A 24,564-nucleotide genomic window follows, 5' to 3' on the forward strand; every position below is an offset into this window, starting at 1 on the left:
GAAGTTAAAGTAGTAGTCACTTTTATTTTTTTCTCCCAAGTTCTTTACTCTGCTTTCTTTCATGGTGGTTTCACTGCCAGTGGATAAATCTTTTAACGCACGATGATATGTTAACCTCTGTCTTCTAGGGTTGGGTTGGTAGAGGGTACAAACTGGGCATCCAGTAAAAAAATGAACTAAATGTGCGGAAGCTCAGCGAGGCTGTGATGGGAACAGGCCTAAGGGCAGCCATGGGGCATCTATCTGGGCCTGACTGCAGATCTTTGACCAGGCAAATATGCAGGAGGCAGTTTTCAAAACTCTTTTTTTTTTTTTTTTTGAGTAATTTCAGATTATGGAAAACTTTTACAAGTTTTACAAATAACGCAGAATGTCCATATACCCTTCACCCAGCTTCCTCTGATGTTAATATTTTACTGAAGACAAACAGTTTTATTAGCAAAAGCAGGAAACGGACGCTGGTTCCACACCACTAATTATGCTATCGTAAGATTTCAACGTTTTTCACAAATGTCCTTGCTCCTGCCAGGATCCCATTCAGAGGCCCACACACATGTAGTCACCATGCCTGCGTGATGTCCCTCTGGTCTGGGACAGTTTGGGGGTTTGACTGATGTTTTTTTTATGATGAGATTAAGATCATGCAATTTGGGCAAAACCCCACAGAAAGGATGCCGTGAGCAGTGGGTAAGGTGGTAAGTTGCTCCACTACGAAGTAATCTTTTTTCCCCTTTCTAATTAATGGGTCTCTTATGGGGAGATATTTTTCAGACTATGCAAACATTCGGTTTCTCATCATGGCTTTTGCCTGCTGATTTCAGTACCCATTGTTGGTTCTTGCTTTTAACAGTGAGTGTGATGTTTGCCTACAGGAGCTTTTCTATTTTCCTTATTCTTTTGCAGGTATTAATTGGAATTCTATAAGACAGAGGTGTCCTTTCTCCTCTAATGTTTCTTTATTTAGTTGTTTATTTATAACAGTATGAACCAATGGATATTTGTTTAGTCCATGGGTTCTAATATTATTATTATGGTGACTCAAATTATTCCACTGTTGGCATTAGGAACTACTCCTGGTGGGTTCCTGTGTCTTTTGACATGTCCCTTTTTTTTTTTTTAACTTCTTTACTTTCTAGCACTGTAAGATGTTTGAGACTTATGTTTTATTTTTCCAGCCCCAGCCTTGGAATCAACCACTTCTCTAGTGTGCTCTGGTTCCCTTTATTTGAGAATGGTATTTAGAAACCAAACTCTGACACTAATTGTTCTCACTGCAAATGGGGTGTCAGTTCTTCTAGACCCCTCAGCAGACAGACCTAAGGAAACAATACATACACACCCACACTGTTTAATTCTGTATCCATCTACCTGTGTGTGTGTTTTATTCTATCCCTCCACTTTCCTTATTTGTAACTTTTTTTGAACTATAAAAAATTAAACTCCCCATTATCCATAATATATTCACTTATTGTTCAGTCTTAATATAGACATAGAGTGGTTTCATGCCTCATATCCCGTGAGATATCAAGTTACTAAGTAGAGTACAGTATTTGTATGAGTCACATTTATCTAAAAGTCTGTTTATGACTTTTCCTCCCAATTTTCTATAAGGTTTTTGGTCCTTTGTCCCTTTAGGAGTTCTTCATGTATCTGTGATATATATTGTGTTTTCTCCCCTTGTTAGTTGTCTTTTCAGTTGTTTTTGGTAATTTTTTTTCTATGCAGTTGTTTGTTTTGTTTATTTAGTCACATTGATTAGTGTTTTCTTTTTGTTGTTTCTGGGCTTTGGGTCAGAATTGAGTTGACCTCTCAACTGATGCTAAAAGGAATTCAGCTCTTTTTTCCCTAGTAGCTTCATTGTCATGTTTTTCGTTTTGATCTCAAATCCATTGGAATTTATTCTTGGTTTGACTGAGAAATGGAGCTAATTTTATCTTTTTCTATTATCTTGGCACCACTTATTTCAAAAATCATTGTGCTGGGGGCACCTGAGTGGTGGAGATGGTTGAGCATTTGACTCTTGGTTTTGGCTCAGGGTGTGATCTCAGGGTCATGAGGTCGAGCCCTGAGTTGGGCTCTGCACTCAGCACAGAGTCTACTTAAAATTCTCACTGCCTCTTCTTGTCCCCCCCACCACCACCACTTGTACGCTCTTTCTCTCTCAGATACATAAATAAATCTTTAAAAAAATGAAAAAGATCATCCCTCTAGTAATATGAGATGTTACCTCTCTCATACACTAAGTTTGTATGTGTTCTTGGATCTAGACGGGATTTCTGTTCTCTTCTGCTAGTTTAATTGCCTATTCCCACAACAATATCATAATGCTTTAATTATGGATACTTTAAAATATGTTTCAGTACCTAGTGGACTTATTCTGCTCAAAAGTTTTTCTTTTTTAATGTTTTCCTGTCTACTCTGGTATGCTTGTTTTACTGTATGAATTTTACTATCAATCTGTTTAACTCCATAAAAAAACTTGGTATCTTTGTGGGGGTTGGGTTAAATTTATAAATGAACACAGGGAGAACTGATGTCTTTACCATGTTGAGTCATCATATTCAATAACAAATATCTTTTCCATTTCTGAAAGTTTGTTTTTGTGTTTTTCAAGTCTTAAATATTTTTCCTCATTTATTTATTTTTTTTTATTTTTCCTCATTTAGATTTTGTACAATTCTAACAAGAATAATCTTCACAAGGTTTATCCCAAAGTGTTTAATTTTCCCTTATGCTATTATATGTGTGTGTGTGTGTGTGTGTGTATTTAAAGATTTTATTTATTCATGAGAGACACGGAGAGAGAGGCAGAGACACAGGCAGAGGGAGAAGCAGGCTCCTTATGGGGAGCCTAATTAGAAACTCGATTCCAGGACTCTGGGGTCACACCCTGAGTCGAAGGCAGATGCTCAACTGCTGAGCCACCCAGGTGCCCCTCCCTTATGCTATTAAAATGGAATTTCCTCTATCGTTATGTCTTTTAACTAGAAATCTTTGTGTAGATGATATCTCTTGATTTTTGTAAGTTAGTTTTATACCTTACCATCTTACTGAATTCTTTTACTGTTTGAGTTAGTTTTATCATTGATTTTCTAGGGTTTTCCAAGTACCCAAGCATATCTTCAGTAAATAGAGATTGATTTCTTTTACTTAAAAACAAATCCATCATGCCTATAATTGATTTCTCTCATCTAGTTTCATGATTGACTAATCCAATGTCGAATAGTTGTAGAGACAGTTCTTTGTTAGCGATCTTAGAGAATGATTCTAGTGTTTTCTAGGAGATAGTGTTATAAGACTCAAAGCTTAAGGAATAAAAATTATAATTGATAGTGTTTATTGAGCCCTTGTAATTTACTTATTTATGCCTCTTCACAGAGCAAAAACCCATCTCAGTTTATCCCCAAGCAAGGAAAAGCAACTTCATGTTGTCCCAGTGGAGGCATGGATGTGAATACCCTTACTCTCTTTAAACCAGTGAAGATTATCTTCATACCTCATTGCCAAATTTGGCCCTAGTTTTTGTTCTCAGAAACTCTACACAAGGCAGCCCACTGGGCAAATTTTGGTGTTGGCAGACTATCTGCCTTGGGAATATTTTAACAGCATGGCCTAGTAGAGGTACAAGGTCAGCTACATATGTAATCTAAAATTTTCTAGTTTCCACATTAAAAAAAAAAGAAACAGATTAAATTAATTTGATAATGTATTTTATTTAACCCAGTATATCCAAAATATTATCATCTCAGCATGTAATCCGTATTTTCGGTTTTTCCCCTACCAAGCATTTTACACTTACAGTGGACCTCAATTCATACTACCCACCTTTCAAGTGCTCCACGGTCACAAGGCAGCTGCTGGTTATTTTTGTGTATGAAGTGAGGTATGGATCTAATTTTATTTTTTTCCCAAGTATTCATTCAGTTGTCCCACCACCACTTATTAAAAACATCTTTGTTCTAGTAATTTGATGTGTAATCTCTATCATACACTGAATTTCCATATGCCAAGGTGCCATTAGACTTTTTAATATGTACCTTCTCATTTAATCCACATCACAGTGCTCTGTGGTTGGTCTGATTATCTACATTTTACACACTAGGAACCTGAAATTCAGAGACATGAAGAACCTTCCCCACACATCTATTTGACTCCAAAACTGATTCTAAGAACTCTCTGACCGCACGGGAAAGATGAATTGAGCTTGCGGGTAGTGAGAGGGTGCAGCCAGGAATGGCTCCAGAATCTACTCACAAGAGAGATGAAACAATTAGAACTAGATAGGAACTTCGTCTCCTTTATCCATAGGGAGGAGTTTCCAAAGACTTCTCGTCCCTCCGCAGCACCCTATCTGCATATGTGATCCTATCCTGCCTTGCTTTGTTCTCTCAATAAAAATATGATGTCTCAATAAGACCTTAATGGTTTCAAGAGCAGGGACTTAAATTTATTTTTCTTTCTTCTCGTGCTTGCTCAGTTGAGATTGTTGCTATGACTAATTGGTGAAACAAAATGAAACCTACATGTCTGACCCCAAATCTTATCCCACAGACATATTTTAGAAACCAAAAGGGTTTCTCCTGTTTGTCTTCCAAAGTCTTGCCCTGTCACGGTCTAGGTGCAGAGACAGCTTTCTTCCTCTCTAACATGGCCACGTCTTCTTGGTGGGAACGGATAATTGGTTATATCTTGTTGCTTATGCATGCGTCTCTTCTGGAGTTGAGTCAGTGGTTAGAGTCTTAGTATTTAACTCTTATTTCACAATTTTATCCAGAGTCAGCTTCATGGGTATCAAAGTTTGTAAGAACCAAAAGCCGCAGCCTATGGGTAAATGGCCATCTAGGAGTGCCCCTCTGTCACCTGGGAACAGCCAATCCTGAACTTGCCCTTGGCTGCTGCCACCATGGTGACTACAGCAGTCGCTGGAATACACAGTGAGTACTTGACAAAGATTTTCTGGATGACAGGTGGATGGATGGATATATTGACAATGGACTAACAAATGGATTGGTAAAGGAATGAATAGGTAAATATATGGATGATTTTTAAATGAGCAATTAGAGTATGAGTGTCCAAAAGCAGTCTTTCTCAAGGTATAAACTGTGAACCTCTGTAGCAACAAGCCTCTGGGAGGCCTTTTAAACATAAAAACGCCTTGAGGTGCCTGCGTGGCTCAGTCAGATGAGTGTCAGACTGTTGATTTAGGCTTGGGTTATGACATCAGGGTCGTGGGATAGAGCTTTGCATGGAGCCCCACTGGGGAGAAGAGTCTGCTCAAGGATTCTCTCTCTCTCCCTTCCCCCTCTGCCCCTCTGCCCGCTCACTCACACTCCCTTTCTCAAATAAATAAATAAATAAATCTTTTTAAAAAATAAAATAAAAATGCCTTAGTGCCACTCCTGGAGATCCCTGCTCAGTGGGTCTGAAGTGGGACTTCATAATCTGTAATTTTTCAAATGCCTTGGGTAACCCTGATAGTCAGCCAGGATGGAGACTTCAGCTCCTTCCTCTGGCCTTACAGCTGCTGAAGCCTTAGCTTCAGGATTAGGAAGGGAATCAAAATCTCTTTTCTTGCCATGAGTTAACATTAAAGAACCACAGGCTGCCTACTGAGAAGGACCTTCTGGATCTTTCCATTCCAAGATAACAGGCTGTTGTGGACTCAGTTTGAGTTCTGTCTGGCTTCCAGCACTTTTAAAAAGAATCTGAATTAGTTGCCAACATTCAAAAATCAGATGGTTTTTTTTTTTTTTTTTTAAGTATGACTTTCTGAATTTCTTTGGAAAAAAAAGTGTTCTGGTAGAAGTAGGTCTTTATTACTGCAAGGGTTGACATCTGGAACCCAGTAGCCACCACCCCTTAGACAAGCACAGCCTCTCCAGCCGGCCACAGTCCTCACCAGGCTTGTTTCACTCACTCACTTTGCCTTACCCCTGCAAGCATCCAACTTGGTGTCACTTTGGGATGAGGGAACCAAGACCCAGAGAGAAGAAATAATCTGGATGGATTTGAGCTGTTTTGGGAGGGCAGGGCCAGGAGGACCCATCCTTTCCCTGCTGTGTGCTATCAAACAAGGTCAAGGAGACTGAGATTATTTAAGGAAAATAAATAAGGAAGTTGGCTAGTTAAAGCACCATCCTCCTCCTCCTCCTCCTCATCCTCATGATTATCGCCTTAAAAAGTTATAGAATATGTATTATTTATGAAGCAGTCTTCCAGGAAAAGAACAAGAACACCCACAAAGACCTGGCAAGGGATCAAGGAGAGAAAGCATTTGGAAATTATTGTAGAATGTATGATTAGGTGAGTCAATATGCTATCATACTTCCTAAAGTACCAGGCATGTACTAAGTGTGCAGACCATTTATTTATTTATTTTAAGATTTTTTAAAAAAAGATTTTATTTATTTATTCATGAGAGACACAGAGAGAAGCAGAGACACAGGCAGAGGGAGAAGCAGGCTCCCTGCGGGAAGCCCGATGCATGACTCGATCCCAGGACTCCAGGATCACGCCCTGGGCCAAAGGCTCACACTCAACTGCTGAGCCACCCAGGCATTCCATGACTGATTTATTTATTTATTTATTTATTTATTTATTTAAGAGGTGGGGGGTAAGGAACAGAGGGAGAGAGAGAGAGAATCTTAGGCAGACTCCATGCTGAGCAGAGTCAGACACAGGACTGGGACCGAGATCACGACCTGAGCCAAAAACAAGAATCGGATGCTCAACCTGCTGGAGCTCCCAGGTGCCCAACACAGGGCATTTACTGAGGAGCAGATGAATTGGATGTTTCCTCAAAATGGATAAAAATACATCTTACAAATGAAATTATTAATTGAGAAGTAGCAAAACATCAAAATAAATTCAATCAACTCAAAATTGTTGGACCCAAAGGAGAAAAAGGAGCCTAGTCATTTTCAAGTCATAGACAATCCCCAAACTTTGTCTCAGGCCAGAAACCTGGTAACCGCACAGTCCCATCCTCTATACTTGCTTGGAATTTCGTCTCCCCTCTGTCCCCTCTCCCTTCCCTGCTCTGCCTTCCTCTCCAGTTCTCAGGCTCTCCATCCAGAAGGGAGCTGGCAGGCTCACCACTTGGAAGTGTGCAACTCATACCAGATCAGATGGCTCCTCTGAGGGGGATTTAGGCTTGACTAGGAAGCAAGAACTGCATTTCTAAGTGGGCATTTTCAGTCTATCAAGACAGATCGGAGACCCGTCTAGGGGGGTTATTTTCCCCCACGTCCCTGAAATCGCTCTACAGAACCCACATTCTTCTCTGCGGTCAACACCCTCCTCGTACTTACAACACCAGCCTGGAGCTGGCAGGTCCTGGTCAGAACCTTTAACCTCCTCCCTCAGCGCCCTGGGATCTCAGTTCCAACGGGATGTTCCTGTTCCATGTGGTTAAGTTTTTGGGAATGACGGTAAACTTTTGACTTGCAGGGTGGGACTGGCAGGCTCTACCTCCACCCACAGCTCAGTTACTCACGGGAGGCGGAACCGCGCACAGACAGAGAGCTGCCCACCCATCCATCTGGCTGGCACTTACTCTTTCCTAAGCATTTCTCCATCAATTCCTCACTCGGTCTTGCCAAAGGCCATAATGTAAGGATCATAAGCCCCGGTGTTCACAGAAGAACACTGTAGCCCAGAGAGGTTATGTGACTAAGCTCGGACCACACAGTCCAGCCCCTGTAGACACCAGCAGGGATTTTAGGTCTGCCTCGGACTATCTGCTCAGCAGCCTGCCCGCTCTATGGGAGGGCCCCAAACGAGGCAGGCACATACACCTGGGCAATTCCAAGCAGGTCAGCAGCCTGAGAATTTGCCCAGTTTTGAACATGGAGAATATCTGTGTAAGCATACACATCTCAGGAGTGAGCAGTTGACAAGACTAATCCGAGCATAAACCAGCGCACGGCACTGTCTCGTGTTTAAATTTGGATTTCAAATGGTCATTTTTTTTTTTTACCCTAAAAATCAACACTGTTAGTTAGCTGAGTTTTGAGGATGAGTCTTGAACAGCTCTGACGCAAGGTGGACCCACTAGTGTTCACACAGACTGGCTCTTCTCTCTTTTTCCATCTCAAGGCTCCTAATGACAATGCTTTGACCTTGTCAAAGTTTAAGTGAGGAAGTAGGGGTAGTGAGGTGGTGGTACCCAGTGTAGGTAAAACACATGGAATATGACTTTGGGGAAATCTGAATTCTAGTCCTCCTCCTGCCTTGAAACCACCAGGCCTTCGCCTCCCCCGGCTTCAGCCTTCCCAACAATGAAGTCATAAAACTGGAGTAGGAGGCCCTGCATTTCCCTCCAGCTCCAATGTTTTGTGGTTCTGATCTGATCATTTGTTGCACTATAACCCAGCACAGGGGGCATACGCAGGAACACACCTGGGGCTCCAGGTGAGAAAAGAATCATGAGTTCACCCACTGATTTGCTATCACCTCAAGCATGTCCCTTCTGCCTGGGAATGCTGCCCTCTGGCTCAAACAGAGATGCCATCCTAGGGAAAGCCTCACCCCAAAGACTCCCTGGGAATCCCCAGTGGCTCTGAGAAGTGGGACATAAACAGGCATTCTCCGGACTAAACAGAGTGGAGGAAATTTCCTATTGACTTTCCCTGTGAACAACGGGGTCAGAGAATTAGCATATCCCCGTGGGTCTGCAGGTCCATCGGGAGCTCTGTTCGGTGCTGGAAAGAACACGCTAGAACTAGAAGGCGTGCCTCTGTTGTAATGAAGGCCACTGCCTAACAAGGGAGAAAAAATGGCCTTCACCCACTTCCCAGTGAGACATTGTCAATACGTTTGTGGCCAGCCATGGGTGTTGAGAACAACAAGGGGAAAGACAAGAGGGACAGCTGGATCTGGCACATGGCTGAGGGTCAGCCTTGCACCTGCTATAGTGCCTGACACACAGGGCCCCTCAGTGATGTTTGTGGGATATATAAGTTAATAAGCCCTTTAGGAAATAGGATTTTAATTTAATAATGGTTAATGCCAGCTTTCTTAAAGTGTAGGGATATTTCTCTTCAGATAGGGTTTTCTAGAAAGATTTGGGACCTGGCATCAGGGAATGTGGTACCTGCTGGCTTTATGACCTTGGGCCAGGTGCATGACTTCCTCTCAAAACAATGATACAGAACCTGTACCTCACAGGGTGGTGATGGGGAGGAAATGAAGCAATGCATTCAGGATCTCTTTGCAAACTACCCCACCTATCCTTCCCTGGATAGGATCAGCACAGAAAACAATCCTTTTCTGATCATTTAAGAGCATTGTTGTGAGCATCAGCCATCACAGTGTTCTTCAGCTACAGGTGGATGTGTGGACAGTGTCCTGTGTAGCAGGAATTCCCTGATCCCAATCCCACCAAGTCCACAGAGATTCAAGGGATCAGTGGGTTGGGGCACAACCCAAGGATCATTTCCCTGAAACATCCTTGGACGATCCCGATATTTCACAGCAGCTGCAGTTAAGCATCAAGCATACTTCTCCCCTTCCCCAGGTGAGGGGCAGCACAGGTAACTCGTCATCCCCTCTCTCTCCAAATCAGTGGACTCATTAGGTTTTCTGTCCTGTTACCGTCGTGTGTCATCTACTTCACCTTGGGACTCTGCTGCTTGCCACCTGAGCGCCTGTCTCATCACTGCTTCTGCTGAGGACACAGATGCACTTATTCCTTGGTGCAACCTCTGCCCCAGGTTTTCCTTTTCTAGTTCTCGTGGCCTCTCATTTACTCCATGGCTTGTGTAAGGGACGATGGGCCTTTGGTAGATCTTGCCTGCCTCTCCCAAGCTCTTTCTGCTTCTGTCTGCCAAGCAACCCCTTCTCAGCCTGGGCCAGTCAGGCTCAGTGGTATCTCCTTCCAGCAGCTGCAGATGTTGTTTATTCATGTTATAGACTGGATGTTCTGTCCCCGCAGAATGCATACACTGAAATCCTCACCCCCATGTGATGGCATTAGGAGGCGGGCCTTTGGGAAGCAATCAGGTCATGAGGGCAGAGCCCCCAGGAGTGGGACTGGTGCCCTCTTTCACCCCTCCTGTCATGTGAGGATACGGCGAGAAGCTGCCAGTCCAACTCCTGGAAGTAGCTTCTCCCAGCGCTCAACCACACCAGCACTCTGATCTCAGACTTCCGACCTTCAGGACTGTAAGAAGTCAGTTTCTCCTGTTGGTAAGCCACTCCATCTATAGTGCTCCATGACTGCAATCTTTTTTTTTTAAATAATTTTTTAAAAGATTTTATTTATTTATTCATAGAGACAGAGAGAGAGAGAGGCAGAGACACAGGTGGAGGGAGAAGCAGGCACCATACAGAGAGCCTGACGTGGGACTCGATCCAGGGTCTCCAGGATCACGCCCTGGGCTGCAGGCGGCACTAAACCACTGTGCCACCGGGGCTGCCCCCATGACTGCAATCTAAACTGATGGAGACTATTTAGTTGGTGGGATTTTTCTGGAAAGCTTTGACACAAACAGTACATGTGAATGAGTGACTGAGAGACTCAGAGGAAAGAACTTTTGTTGGGGCTTCACGTTTACAGGGGCTCACTGAGGCAGGCCTCTTGAAGAAGTGGGCATCAGAACAGGGTGTCCACTGACCGTGCTTGAGTGCTTGGCCCCACAAATCTGGGCCCCACTTCCTCTAGTAAAAACACAAAAGGACACAGAGTTGATGTCACCAAGTCTTCGGTAGTTCATAATAAAAATACAAGGGAGCCACATTTACAAGTCCAGACTTCATCTCTTTCCTAACTTAGCTGCCTTCTTCTGTCCCAGTTTTTGCCAGAGACACGAAGAGCGCCCGGGGAGTGGGCGCAGAGAGCAGAGAAGCAGAGTGTCCGGAGGTGCCACTGTCCTGCTTCCCCAGGGGGCCCTCGCCAAGGTCCTGTGCCGTCCCCTCCCGGGGCTGCAGCCACATCTCCGGTGGCTTCATGGCAACTTTCAGGCAGCGGGACAGCTTAGGCTACTTGGGTCCTGGGGCCCAGGTCAGGTACCACTTCCTGGGATGTGTGGAAAACACGGCCTCTCCACCCTCCTTGCATGTTGGTTTGTTAGGGTGGCCTTTTCAAAGCACCACAGCCTGGGTGCTTTGGCTTAACCAAAGAAATGTCCCCTCAGGCCTCAGGGGTGGGGGGGCGAGGGCCCTCTCTGGGGGTCCTCGGTCTGTAGAAGCTCGCCCTGACCTCCACGCTCCGTTTCACAATGCATCCCCGGCCTGTGTGTCTGTGTCCAAATTTCCCTTTTCTGGAAGTACAGCAGTCATATTGGATGAGGGGCCCAGCCTATTCCAGTAGGATTTCACCTTAACCCACGACACCAGCCGGGGTCTTATTTCCAAACAAGGTTACATCTCGAGGCCCGGGGCCTAGGACTTCCATGTGTGGATCTGGGGAGGCGCAGTCTGGGCTGCAGGCCTGGTGAAGTGGCTTGGTCATCGTCGTGAGTATGAGGGGCAGCGACGCTCCGCTGGGGCGCCGGCCCGGGCCCATGAGGGACCCCGGGAAAGGAGGACAGTCCGTCCCCTGCCCCTGCGTGGCCCGCCCGCTCCTCCTGAGGACGGCAGACGCCCCGGCCCGCGGGGAGAGCCGTGAGCCTTGGTGCACCGGCTGCCTCGGCCTCCCTCCAAGCCCAGCCGAGACCCATCCTCTCCGCTCGCGCTTCCTGGATCGGGCCGTGCACCCGGCTCCCCAGGCCAGCCGCCTGCCCGTCCCTCCACCTCAACCTGATTATCAAATAGCTTTTCTCTAGTTTTTAGTTTTTTAAAAGATTTTATGTTGGGGCAGCCCGGGTGGCTCAGCGGTTTAGCGCCGCCTTCAGCCCAGGGTGTGATCCCAGGGCCCCCCGGATCGAGTCCCACGTCCAGCACCTGCAAGGAGCCTGCTTCTCCCTCTGCCTGTGTCTCTGCCTCTCTGTCTCTCTCTCTCTCTGTGTCTCTCATGAATAAAATAAAATCCTTAAAAAAAACAAAAAGATTTTATGTTGAAGTCATCTCTATACTCACCGTGGGGCTGGCACCTGCCGGCCCGGGATCGAGTCGCACTGTCCCCCCCCCTCGCCGAGCCAGCAAGCCGCCCCTGCTAAGTTTCAATCGCATCGAAAACCTCTGTCATCGAGTCGAGAGCCCTGGTTTTGGTTCACCACTCGGCCACCTGCAGGGGAGAAGTAACCTGTCCCGAGGTCACTCCAGGAGAAGATCTCGGCCTGCCCCGCAGCCTCGGGGGTTCTGGGAGTCCCCTTACCGAGAGCTGGGCACAACCGTGCTTTGTTTTCGGCCACTAGAGCAGCCGGGCCTTCCTCACTCCCTTCCTTGTTCCTGATCGAAATATCTTTTGCTTCCTGCTGCCTCCACGGGTCGCCCTGGCCTCCTGGACAGGCCCGGGGTTCCCAACCAAAAGGAACCCAACCAAGAGGTCCTACCTTGCCGTTGCTCTTGGGGCTGCGCAGGCGGCCAGCGGGGTGGGGGCGAGGCAGGGGACTTTCCGGTCGTCAGGGTCCTCCCCGCAGACCCACGGCCGCCCCCGTATCTCTAACCAGGGCAGGAAGCATGAGAACCTGGTGTGGGCTCCCCGAGGGTTTACAGAACCAGCAAGAAAACCGGGACAGCAGGCGGGCGTGTGCCCTGAGGCACGACAGCTCGCTCACACTTCAAAGGACAATTAATTGAGAATTTGTAGAGGTGAAGGGCGCCTGGCTGGCTCTGTCAGGTAAGCTTGGGACCCTTGATTTTGGTCCAGGGATGATCTCAGGGTCCTGGGATGGAGGTCAGCGTCCAGCCCCACCTGGGCAGGGAACCTGATTAAGATTCTCTCTCTCAAAAAAGAAAAAAAAAAAAAAAAGAATTTCTAGAGGCAAATAGTATGAATGAAAACTCAGGCAGGCAGGCAGGAACTAAGTGTGTTATTTGCCCAAACTTACAAAAGAGGGACTGGAGGCACAAAGAGGTTGAGTAACCTGCCTAAGGGCACAGGGGGACGTAGAGCCAGACAATGCTCCTGGGCATTCACCTCCAGAGCTCGTGCTAGCTTTGACCAGGCTGTACTCCTACAAGGGTGTCCAGGTCTTGATGCAGACTTCGGAAGGCAAGTTGGCCATGGGGGTGGAGAATGTGTTTCTGCATGTGCAGAGCTAAAGTTTTTAAAAGAGGTTCGTGGTGGACCTGGGTTCCTTTCATGACAAGATAAGATACATGATGCATGTGGCCATGTCCTCCCTATGGTAAAAAAAAAACTCTTGATCCTGGAACCCTGATCTTCCTTCCAGTGTCTGTTATAATTCAGACTCCTTAGGGCTCTGTTTGCCAAGTATACAGTTGGTTCTTTGGAGGCCACGATAGGCACAGGTCAGCGTCATCCTCCTTTCCACCGAGACCCATGCTCCCTGAAGTCCTGGATTATCTGACGCCTGACCCAGGATGTCTGCATCCCCTGCCCAGAGATGTCACATGTCACCATGTGGGGGTGGGGGAGTGGGGTGAGGCAAAGTTTTATTGCAAAACACCTGAAAATCCATATGGAGACCTGATTCTACCCTTTTGCATGTACAAATCCTTGACCTATATTTCTTACAGACTGAATAAATAGTATGTGTCACACCTAAATTTTATGTGTAGGGGGGCTTGGGTGGCTCAGTGGTTAAGCATCTGCCTTCGGCTCAGGTCATGATCCTGGGGTCCTGGGATCGAACCCCACCTGCTTACCAGGAAGTTTGCTTCTCCCTCTGCCCAGCCCCTCCCCCCTGCTCATTCTCTCTCTCTCTCTCTCTCTCTCTCTCTCTCTCAAAGAAATAAATAAAATCTCTAAAATAAATAAATATTTTTTAAAAGTAAATAAATGTACGTAGATATTGCTATGATCAAAAAGTAAAGTCTCTTAAGACACGAGTGACTTTTTGATGACAATAACTAACATGTCCATAGTATTTACTCTTTGCCAGGCTCTATCTTAAGCACTTTACAGGGATCAACTCATTTCATCCCCACAATAGTCTAGAAGAAAAGTATAATTACTATTATTATCCTCATTTTACTTATTGGAAGACTGAGACACAGAGAGGCCAGGTAGCTTGCCCAGGGCCATGCAGCTGGTAGGTCGCAGAGGCAGGATTTGACCGCAGTGTGCAGGCTCTGACCCATGCACTGCACAGCTTTTTGCTGGTCTGCAGTTGTTCAACCTATGGATGCTAATCAAGAAAGTTCCAAGACCTTAGCTCTATGGAAAATGCCCCCTTTTTCTTAATAAACTTTTTACTTTGAAAAATAAAGTTTGTTGTTAGGTTTATGGAAGAGTTGCCGAGATAGCACAGAGAGTTCCCACTCGCTGCTCGGCCAGTTTCGGTTTCCCGGATACTACCACCTTCCGTTGGTACATTTGTCAAAACTAAGAAACCAACAACGGTAAGTCACTGTTAACTAAACTCCAAATTTTGTTTGGGTCCACTGGTTTTTCCATGAATGTACTTTCTGCTGTGCTCCAGGATCAATCCAAGTCCCACACAGCGTGAGCTCTCAGGTCTCCTTCGAGTCCTCTGGTCTGTGATCATTTCTCAGACTCTTCTCACTTTTCATGACCTTGGCGGGCTTGAGGAGTTCTGGTCGGGTATTTGGCAGAATGTCCTTCAGTTTGGAATTGTCTGATGCTTTCTCACAATTAGACTGAAGTTTATAGGCTTTTTGAAAAGAATACCACAGAGATGAAGTCTTTCCCATCACATCATATTATATTGGATGTGATGGTTAATTTTATGTAAACCTGAGAGGGCAAAGGGATGCCCAGAGAGCTGGTAAAACATGGCTTCTGGGTCTGTCTGTGAGGGTGTTTCTGGAAGAGACTAGCGTTTGAATTGGTAGACAGAGTAAAGCATAGGGCGCTCGCCAACCTGAGTGGGCCTCATCCAATCTGTTGAGGGCCCAAATAGAACAACAAAACAGAGGAAGGGCACATTTGCTTTTTTCTTGAGTCAGGACACCCATCTTTCCCACCTCAGACATTGGCACTCCTGGTTCTCAGTCTTTGGGACTCAGACTTGAACTCACACCATCAGACCCTGATTCTCAGGCCTTTGGACTCTGGCCAAATTACATCATTGCTTTCTCAAGTTCACAGATGGTAGATCATAGAATTTGTCGGCCTCCATAACCATGTGAGCCAATAATAAATCTCCTTCCTATAATGAATCTCTCTCTCTCTCTCTCTTTCTCTCTTCTCTCTCTCTCTCTCTCTCTCTCTCATATTTTACATGGTTCTATTTCTCAATTTTTGTGGAGAACCTGACTCATACAAAGGGAAGATACATGGCATCAGCATCACCAGTCATGTCATTTGGTCACGTGGTCACTTGGTTAACATGGTGTTTGCCAGATTTCCCCTGTGAAATGTGCCAGATTTCAACCAGAAGTGAACCTGCTGGTTTCCCGTTTCTGCGCTCTACCTTTGGAAGTAGGTTCCTAAGTCTGGCCCACATGTGGGATAGGGACAGGAATAGGTTAAGGTCTCCCCCGGCGCCCTGCCTCAAAGTGAGGGTATCCATACACATTGTCTGGGATGCTTCTCTAAAGAAGACTTGTCCCTGCTCCTGCGTGTGTTCACTATCTGATCATCTGTTTATACCAATATGGACTCAAGTGTAAAAGCCCTTTTAACGTTCAGTTCTGCTGCCTCTCCAGGAAGTCCTTGGCGCAGCTCCACCTGTGCCGGCCTGGTCACAGCATCTCCCCACTGTTGCCCACCCGGGCGTGGCTCATCTGCCCTCCACACTCGGCCTTGCAGCTTTTTCAAGGTCCAGAGTATCTCACACATGCCTTTCCTCCACCGAAGTTCGACACATTTTTCTGTGACCAGTAAAGCACCTCTTTAATGAAACACCCCCCAGCTCCAAGCTTCTCTCTCTCTGTGTCTCTCTCTTCAACTTCCAGCGAACACTAAGTGACTGCATTATCCAAACTGGCACTTCTGTTGCCAACAGTACACCTCTTATAATTCTATCAGCTCCTTAAGGAAAGAGAACATATTCTCTTTTCTTTCTTTTCGTCCCCTCCAAATAGCAGATGTCCAACGATTCAATTCATGGAACGGAACAGAATCAGAAGATCAAATTCTAACAGAACAAATCCAGGTAGACCTGGATAAATTCTTTAGACCATACAGTTTCCCAAGAACAAAAGAGCAATTTTATTTCATGGCCAATTTAGAATTTTCCTGTCATTAAGCACACCAATCTGAAGGCCTTTATCTTCCTCTGGGCCAAATGCCAAGTCTGTTCTTATTCATGATCCAAAGTCCCTAATCCTTTTCTTTTCTTTTGCAGATTTTGTTAGCCAATTTGACCAACGTTCATAATCAAATTGACTAATTACAAAATGCACTTATATTTATAATGCATGTGTGAGTTCTTGGCCCTGGCAAGCTGTGTGCAAGAAGCAGAACTGTTTCCCTGGTGCTCCATATGAAAAAACAGCCTGTGGAGTGTAACACTCTGGGATTATAAATGCTTGTCTTCAGCATAAAACGTGGGATGACCTGAGGGGTATGCAGGACATCCTCTGATTCCACACATCATGTTGTCACAATAATCCCCTGGTCCTCGGGGCACCTGTTCCAGAAGGGCCTGATCTCACAGAATCGGCCAACCGTGCCGGGGTCAGGCCTGACCCCTACACCAGCCTTGAAGGAGAACTTCCTGCTGGCCTGACCAAGCCTGTTGGGTGTGCTTTGGAGGAAGGGTTGATGGAAAAGGGGCTGTTCCTCTCATTACCTGGCAAACGCCTGACTGAAGGACCCAGCTCAAAGCTGAGTCTGTGTTCACTGAAATGACCCTTTCAGAGCAGCTAGATGCTGTTCTCCTAGCTGCATGACCAGCTCTTGAAGTAAGTAATAGGATATTCATTACTTCAGTGGCTCTCAAATGCAGCTTTTGGCCTTCTTGGGAGACTTTCAGTTAGCCAGGAACCTGCCCACTATGAAATCGCCTGCCTGGCTCCCTAGGGCTCTCAGGCAGCACTAGGGAGGTCATTCCAAGCCAGTTACAGGAACTATAAGGTCATGAGAACCTCCTTCATATGGTGTTGCCTTCTATTGACAGTGTTTCCACCCTCAGCTCTGTGAGTAGAATTGCTAAGAATGTTCCCCTATGTCTGCTCCAAAGAAGGGCTCCTTTCCCATGCTTGGGAACTGGGCATTGGGCAGTTAAAGCACCAGGGCTTCTATTCATGAATTCATAACACTGACTACATTGTTCACAGGCTGGACATAAGCATAAAATTATTGTACAATGGTTGCCAAGTGTTGCATTGGCAGAGAAAATCTGCTCCAAATCTTAATGCCAAATGTCCGAGTTACCTCATTAGGATTGTACCTTTCAAGTCCTGGAAAGAGATGGAAATTTTACAAACCACTTACTAAGCAAATTCAGGGTTCTCTTCCCATCTCAAGTCAAGAAGAAAGAACACAAACTTGGGTATATAAGAGTTGAGAGGCTAAACTCTGACCTAGGAAATGTGCTCCCACCACCTACCCTGCGAAAGGATGACCATGAGGCTTCCTGAAAGTTCCTCAGAGGCTGCTCCCATGTCTCCAAGTCTTGCACAGCCAATAGAGGATCAATAGTTTTAGTGTTGCATTTTCAGTTTGTGATGATGGATTTTCTGTGCCAACTTGGCTGGGCCATAATGCCCAGTTAGTCAAACATTATTCTAGATGTTTCTGTGAATGTGGTTTTTGAATGAGATTAACATTTAAATTGGTGGACCTTTTGTGTAAAGCTGGTTGCCCTCCATAATGTGACTGGGCTTCATCCCTTCAGTTGAGGGGCTTAATAAAACAAGGACTGACCTCTCCTGAGCAAGAAGGAATTTTGTCAGCGAACTGGACTCAGGTCAAACTCTTCTCTGGGTCTCCAGCCTGCTGGCCTCCTCTGTGGGATTTGGACTCACCAGGCCAGCTTCCACAACTGCATGAGCCAATTTCTTAAAATAAATCTCCCTCCGTAGATTGATAGATACAGAAATAGAGATAGAGACATCCATCCCATCGATTCTGTTTCTCTGGAAAACCCTAATCCATGGTTAGTTCCTCTTTTCATGAGGGCACCAGAATTTTGTTTTGGTGACAAAAATGTTGACTAAGCTAATCCTCCAAAGCCTCTGATTCACCACTTTAATTCAAAAGCACTATTCTTGTCCTATACAAAATCTCACTCACCCCAAACCCTGTCATCTCATGTACTTTTTAGCCAGTCTTTATGACTCTGCTGGTTACATAAAGCAGGATCTCCTTCATTCTTGGGTGTCAGGTCAAGTCTAGGCTAGTTGTGGGCAAGACAAGAGAGGACATCTACTCTATAAATCTCTCCTTGGATGTTCAAGATCTTGGATTCCCAGACACTCCATGTTCTCATCTCACTCAAGGAGGTAGATGGTATCGTTCTGATTCCAGATTAGGATATGGTTGATTCATTTGGCGTTAATCTCTGGGTTGATATAAGCATGAGAACATGTGCTTTGCTTTTTGGTCTTCAGTGTCAAATGATGCCACCCTCAGCTTCCCTAAGTCTGAGATCAGAATATATCATTTTATTACCACACTCTCCTGCTTATCCACTTTCTTTACCTGTAAAATGGGCACAGTCCCATAGCATTAGCTATGTCTGCTCAGTGTAGTCTCAGGTGCTACAGTCCTCAGGCTTGATGGAAATAATTTTTATTGGGTGCTTACTACATGGAAGACATTGTGCTAAAAACTTTGTGCATCCTCTCATTTTGCCCTCACAAGAACCTTACTATTTGCCCTGTAAGTCATTTGGTTCTCAGTCGGGCTGGCCTAGTCCTAGAGACCTCCCTGGACATGGAGCTCGCTTGCACAGATGAGTAAGGGAACCATAACAGGATACCATTCTGAAACAAGGAAGCCCCAAGTGTTGACTAATGGACTTGACCTGGAGACATCATGGCCCAAAGTCATCCAGGAGCAGGGCGGGGAAAGGCAACAGGGTAAAGTGAGCAGGAGATGGAACCTTCAGGGAGAATCCTTGGTGAAACTCAGAGCCCCTCGTGGGGCACGTCCCCGCCCCTCCCGGCTGAATCTTTTCCCCAGCTGTACTCCCTTTCCTCATTCTGCCTCCCAAGGCCTCACTCTGGCTGCAGCATCTGTGTTCAGACCAGCTTTGAGGGAATTCTCTGTGATGAACACACAACGCTCCTGTCTTGTTACATGAAATATGTTCAGCATAAGTTAGCATATCCTTGATGAACGTACGTTCTCGAGCTGGCCTGGGACACAGGGCTGCCCTGAGGGGTGATGACATGACTGTGGCACTACTCCTTCCTGCACTAACTGGCCCAGATCTCTCTGCCTTTTTGGCTATCAGGTCTGTTTTCCTAGACCTGCTGCCACTGCCCCACTGCTGGGATGTCCACCATCTCCTCTCCTTACCACGCAACCTGCCTGTCCCGCACTCACGTACCACTTGCTTTGCTGCAGGCTGGAGAACCCACTACCAACTGCCAAGCACCATGGAGTGCAGACCACAGTGAGGAGACTTTCCTGCAACCATATGCGCTGTACACATGGGTTCTGGAATGCTTGTTTGTAACCTGGATTCAAGCCTTCATTTCCTCTCCTCTAAATGGTGTCATTAATTACTAGATCATGTATGGAAATTAAAGGAAATAACGGACGTGGAGGGCTTATCACATGTAAATATGTATTTACGTATCTGTAAAATGTGTATAGCACCTCCTAAAAATATTCGGTAAACAGTAGCTTTAATAGTCTTGTTTTGACTGCCATATAATTATTGCTTTTTTCCCTTCATCTCTTCTGTAGCATTGAGGTTGTCAGAGTTAAAACCATGTGCCATCTGATCTGTGTGTTATTCTAGCTGTACCTTTAACACCCACCATGGAAAAACTATCTCGTTATGTCTAGGGTCTCTTTTGATTCTAACAACCTTTCTGTCACATTGCCCTAATTTCCCAGGGGGCAGGGGGAAAGGGAGCCTGACAAGCATCCCATAGCTCCTTCCTTTTCCTGTGTAAGGTGCCATAGACATGTTATGTGAATCTAGAAAACTCAAGAAGAGCCAGACTTCAAAATCCGTCAGCTATTTAATAAGTACTGGTTGAGGATGGTGATACTGTTGGAACCTGAAGTGGCCTGACTCTTCATGCTGTAAAGAACATGGTACACTGGAACAGTTAGATGAAAATCAAACCCTTTTAAATATTCATGTAAAGAAGTTGCCTTTAAATACCTTTTAGTGATAAGACACCTGGGTGTCTCAGTTGGTTAAGCATCTGACTCCTGATCGCAGCTCAGATCTTGATCTCAACACAGGTCTTGAACTCAGGGTCATGAGTTCAAGCCCCGTGTTGGGTTCCATGCTGGGTGTGGAGCCACCCTAGAAAAATAAAATAAAAAAATAAAAACCTTTTAGTGACTCCTTTCCTACCAGTGAAGATTGAACTATGAAGTGAATAATCACACCTTTATTCACCCATTCTGCAAATCCAGATGGTCCTATGCCCACATGATCCCACTGCATTGTGGAAAGAAAAACTCTAGATCGTTAAAGCAAGAGTGGGTGCAGACAGTCACAGTGCCAGCTGCCTTGGACAGATACCCAGGCTAGCTTTCCAGTCTACTTCTGTCTTTTCTCAGTCTGGATGCTTTGCAAATACTTCAGGTTTAGACTCACACTGGAGGGATCAGTCTTTCTAATTCATCCCTTAAGGCAGAGGTGGGAGGAAAGGGGAGGGCACAAGCCTTGACGGTGGTAGGTGCTTTCCATCTGCTTTCTTGTGGGAACAGGGAGCTGGAACATCCTGGCCGGCCGCATGCCTTCAGAACTCCAGCTCCTTAGAGGGCAACCTACACCTGCGGGTAGTGTTTGAAACCAGTTACTCTTATCCTACTCATCGTTCATTCATTTACACTAGGACACAGCCAGAAAACTTCTGAGTGCCTGGGCCTTCTTTCCCTTTCCTTCACTCCTGAGTCAGTCTAAATGAAGGTTCGGATTCGATTTGGAAGGGGAACAGGTGTCTTTGGTTAAGAGCCAAGTTCTTAAAGGAAAACTCAAGGGTGTTCAGTCTGATGGCATGGTGTGACGAGATCCCGGGATGACCCTGGTAGAGGCCATAGGGGATAACAGGTTCATTCCTCACCCCAGCAGCAGTGTAGATTTTAGCTCTCCAGTAGAGTGGTCTTGGGTAAGAAGCTGTTGGCATCTCTGGCTCCACCCAGGATGACAAGGACTGGACCACCAGCAAGAAAGGGACATGAATAAACCCCGCATAAGACCAAAGAACCCTCCTCCCATGTCTTCTCTCATTCATACTCCTCCTCCCTCCCTCCTTCCCTCCCTCCCTTCTTTCTCCCCACACATTGCCGTGTGCCCCCAGGTCAGAGGGCCCAGAAGGAGAGCTGATGTGGAGCAGCTGGCTCTTTGGACAGCATACTCAGACTTTCAAGAAAAGAGGAAAAACTGCTGAGGTCACCAATATGAGAGTGCAGGAAGAGGCTTTGTGAAGGAGAAGGGGGTGGTGGAGGCAAAGGGTTATCAGAAAGGCTCAGAGGGAAAAACCAGTGAGCTTCCCATGGTGTCTAGAGGAACTTGCTGCTCATCTAACAATCACCTCCCTTCTCCTGCCTTGCGCCTAGTGAAACGTCAGAGCTAGAAGGGGCTCAAGACCAGTGATTGTGACTTCTTTGGGATCACAGACTACCTGAACACACTGATAAAAACTGAGGATCTCTCTTGAGAAAAATGCATTTATGAGCTGACTTGTGTGTATCACACACACACACACACACACACACACACACACACACGTACTTACACACAAGTTCACATACAAATTGTAGGAAGTTCACAGACCTAAAACTCATCATTGGGACCCCTAGCCTAGGAACTCTGCTCCTAGTCCAGTGGTCTCAACCAAGGGCAACTGACCCCTGCGTCTAGTGAGTGGAGGCCAGGGTGCTGTGACACATTCCACAGTGAGCAGGACCACCACCCACAGAAAAATATTATCTGGCCCCAAATATCAATAGTGCCAATGCTGAGAACCCCACTGGACTAGAAGTCCAACACATCATCCCATTACAGAAATGTGAAATCATCTGCCTAAGATCACACAAGTCATTAGACTACCATGGTCAGGACTACCATGCCAGAAAATCATGATAGAGCCCATTTCCTGAGCACTTATTAAGACCAGATACTGTTCTAAGTACTACACATGAATCAATTCACTTACTTTTCTGAGATAGGTGTAGGTATGCCCATTTCACAGATGAAGAAATGGAGGTGAAGAGAGGCTAAGTGTCCCACCCATGGCCATGTGGCTGATTAAGTGGTGAACCTAGGTCTTTTTTTTTTTTTTAAGATTTTATTTACTTATGCATGAGAGACACAGAGAGAGAGAGAGGCAGAGACACAGGCAGAGGGGGAAGCAGGCTCCATGCCGGGAGCCCGACGTGGGACTCGATCCCGGGTCTCCAGGATCACGCCCTGGGCCGAATGTGGGTGCTAAACAGCTGAGTCACCCAGGGATTCCATGAACCTAGGTCTTAAGCCAAGCAGTCTGGCTCTGGGGCTCTCCAGGCCATTTCCCCGTGCAGCACACTGCCTGGGCCCTGCTAACTACTCACATTCCAAAAGGTCATCAAGAAGCATGTCTTGGAGAGTGCAATATTCCTCTAACTCCTCCTAAAGTTCTCTCTTATCCAGACCCTGAGTTTAGTTTCTTCCTATTTCAGGCTTAATAGTTTTCCTCCTTCTTTGTAAGGGCTGTTTAACGATTATTCTCAACCAGATCTCTAGTTATTTATAGTTTTCAAGATACAGTATCATCATCTACTATTTCATTTAAAACGACTCTGCCTAGCACACTGGGCACTTGGCAAGTGAGGAAACTGGGAAGTGAGGTCACGGGGCAGGCGAGGGATCCTAGCCAGAACTGGCAGCCTCAGAGGGCCGCACACTGCAGAGCCATCTTTCTCCTTGGACTGAGGCCACCAGCTCAGCCAGCTCAGACCAGAGTGAGCTGGGAAGCTGGCGGCCTCAGTCTGCAGTCTGCATGTGAGCAGACCGGCCTCCACAGCCTCTGTAACCTGGGAATCCTTATCCACATGTGTATCCTACAGGCATTCCTCGCTTTATCGCCTTTCACTGTATTGCTCTTGGCTGATATCGCTCCTTACAAGTTCAAGGTTTGTGGTAACCCTGTGTTGAGCAACTCTGTCCGTGCCATTTTTCCAACAGTGGCTGCTCACTTCATGTCTCTGTGTCACATTTTGTAGTTATCAATATTTTCATTCTCAATATTGCAAACTTTCTCATTATTCTTTTATCTGTTGGGGTGGTCTGTGCTCAGACCTCACTGAAAGCCCAGATGATGGTTAGCATATTTTAGGAATAAGTGTTAAGTATATTAAGTACTAAGTATTTTTAAATTCAGGCATGTGCATTTTTTAGATACAATGCTATTGCACTCTTAATAGGCCATCATAGAATGTAAATATAACTTTTATATACACTGGAAGACAAAAAATTTGTTTGGCTTACTTTATTGAGACATTCACTGTATTGTGGTGAGCTAGAACTGAACCCACACTATCTCCAAGGTGTGCCTCTACGAAATAGTTTTTAACTTTCAACAGAAGAAAAAATTAAGGTTAATAATGCCTGACGCTAATTGAAATGTATTCATTTAATCTTGGCTAAGAGGGGAAACAATCTAAAAATTTCTAAACATTATCCTAGCTCCTAAATTGCTTCATCTGTCTCCCTTCCTGTTCCTTGCTACACTTTTCTTACTCAAAATTGTGTTATATTGTTGTTGGTTGTGGTGTTTTGCTTTGATTTTTCTAAAAATGAGCTACCCTAGACTATTTACCAGCCGGTGCCCCTATCTCCACCCAGAAACCACACCTCTCCACATGTCCTTCAAGCATCCTCCTTGTGGCCCCAGACACCATATTCCATTCCATGATCCAATCTACAGTTCACATCTTACTGTAGCAGAAATCTCTCTGACAAAGAAGGGTTGCCAGTGTCTGGATAAGACCCAGTCATTTTAAGTCACGTTCAAAGCAAGATCCCAGATTAGGAAAAGAAGTTCCAGGGCAGCCCAGGTGGCTCAGTGGTCTAGCTTCGCATTCAGCCCAGGGTGTGATCCTGGAGATCCGGGATCGAGTCCCACGTTGGGCTCCCTGCATGGAGCCTGCTTCTCCTTCTGCCTATGTCTCTGCCTCTCTTTCTCTCTCTCTCTCTCTCTCTCTCTCTCCTCCCCTCATGAATAAATAAGTAAAATCTTTAAAAAAATAAAAAAGGAAAAGAAGTTCCAATTTCCTTCACTGTTTCCCGGGAGCACATAGGCCTTGACTCTTGAGTCGGTGCAGTGAACAGAATTGGCTCTTCTTGGAGATGAAAGTGAACAATCACTCAGTTTTCCTTAATTTAATTATGAATATATTCCTTGGCTCATCCCACGGCACAAACTTAACATCTATTGTGTGTTACTTTTTCCACCTCAACATGTTCTGAAACG

General features: G+C 45.6%; 1 long non-coding RNA gene across 1 annotated transcript; it reads left to right on the plus strand.

Moving 5' to 3' along the window:
- The first annotated feature begins 520 nt into the window (after positions 1-520).
- On the plus strand, positions 521-11,947 carry LOC125755488 (uncharacterized). Its single transcript, XR_007412201.1, has 3 exons — positions 521-695; positions 4,775-10,188; positions 10,794-11,947. It is a non-coding gene; the product is annotated as an uncharacterized LOC125755488 (long non-coding RNA).
- The last annotated feature ends 12,617 nt before the right edge of the window (positions 11,948-24,564 follow it).

This window comes from Canis lupus, chromosome 7 (assembly GCF_003254725.2).
Source record: "Canis lupus dingo isolate Sandy chromosome 7, ASM325472v2, whole genome shotgun sequence".
NCBI classification, from domain to species: Eukaryota; Metazoa; Chordata; class Mammalia; order Carnivora; family Canidae; genus Canis; species Canis lupus.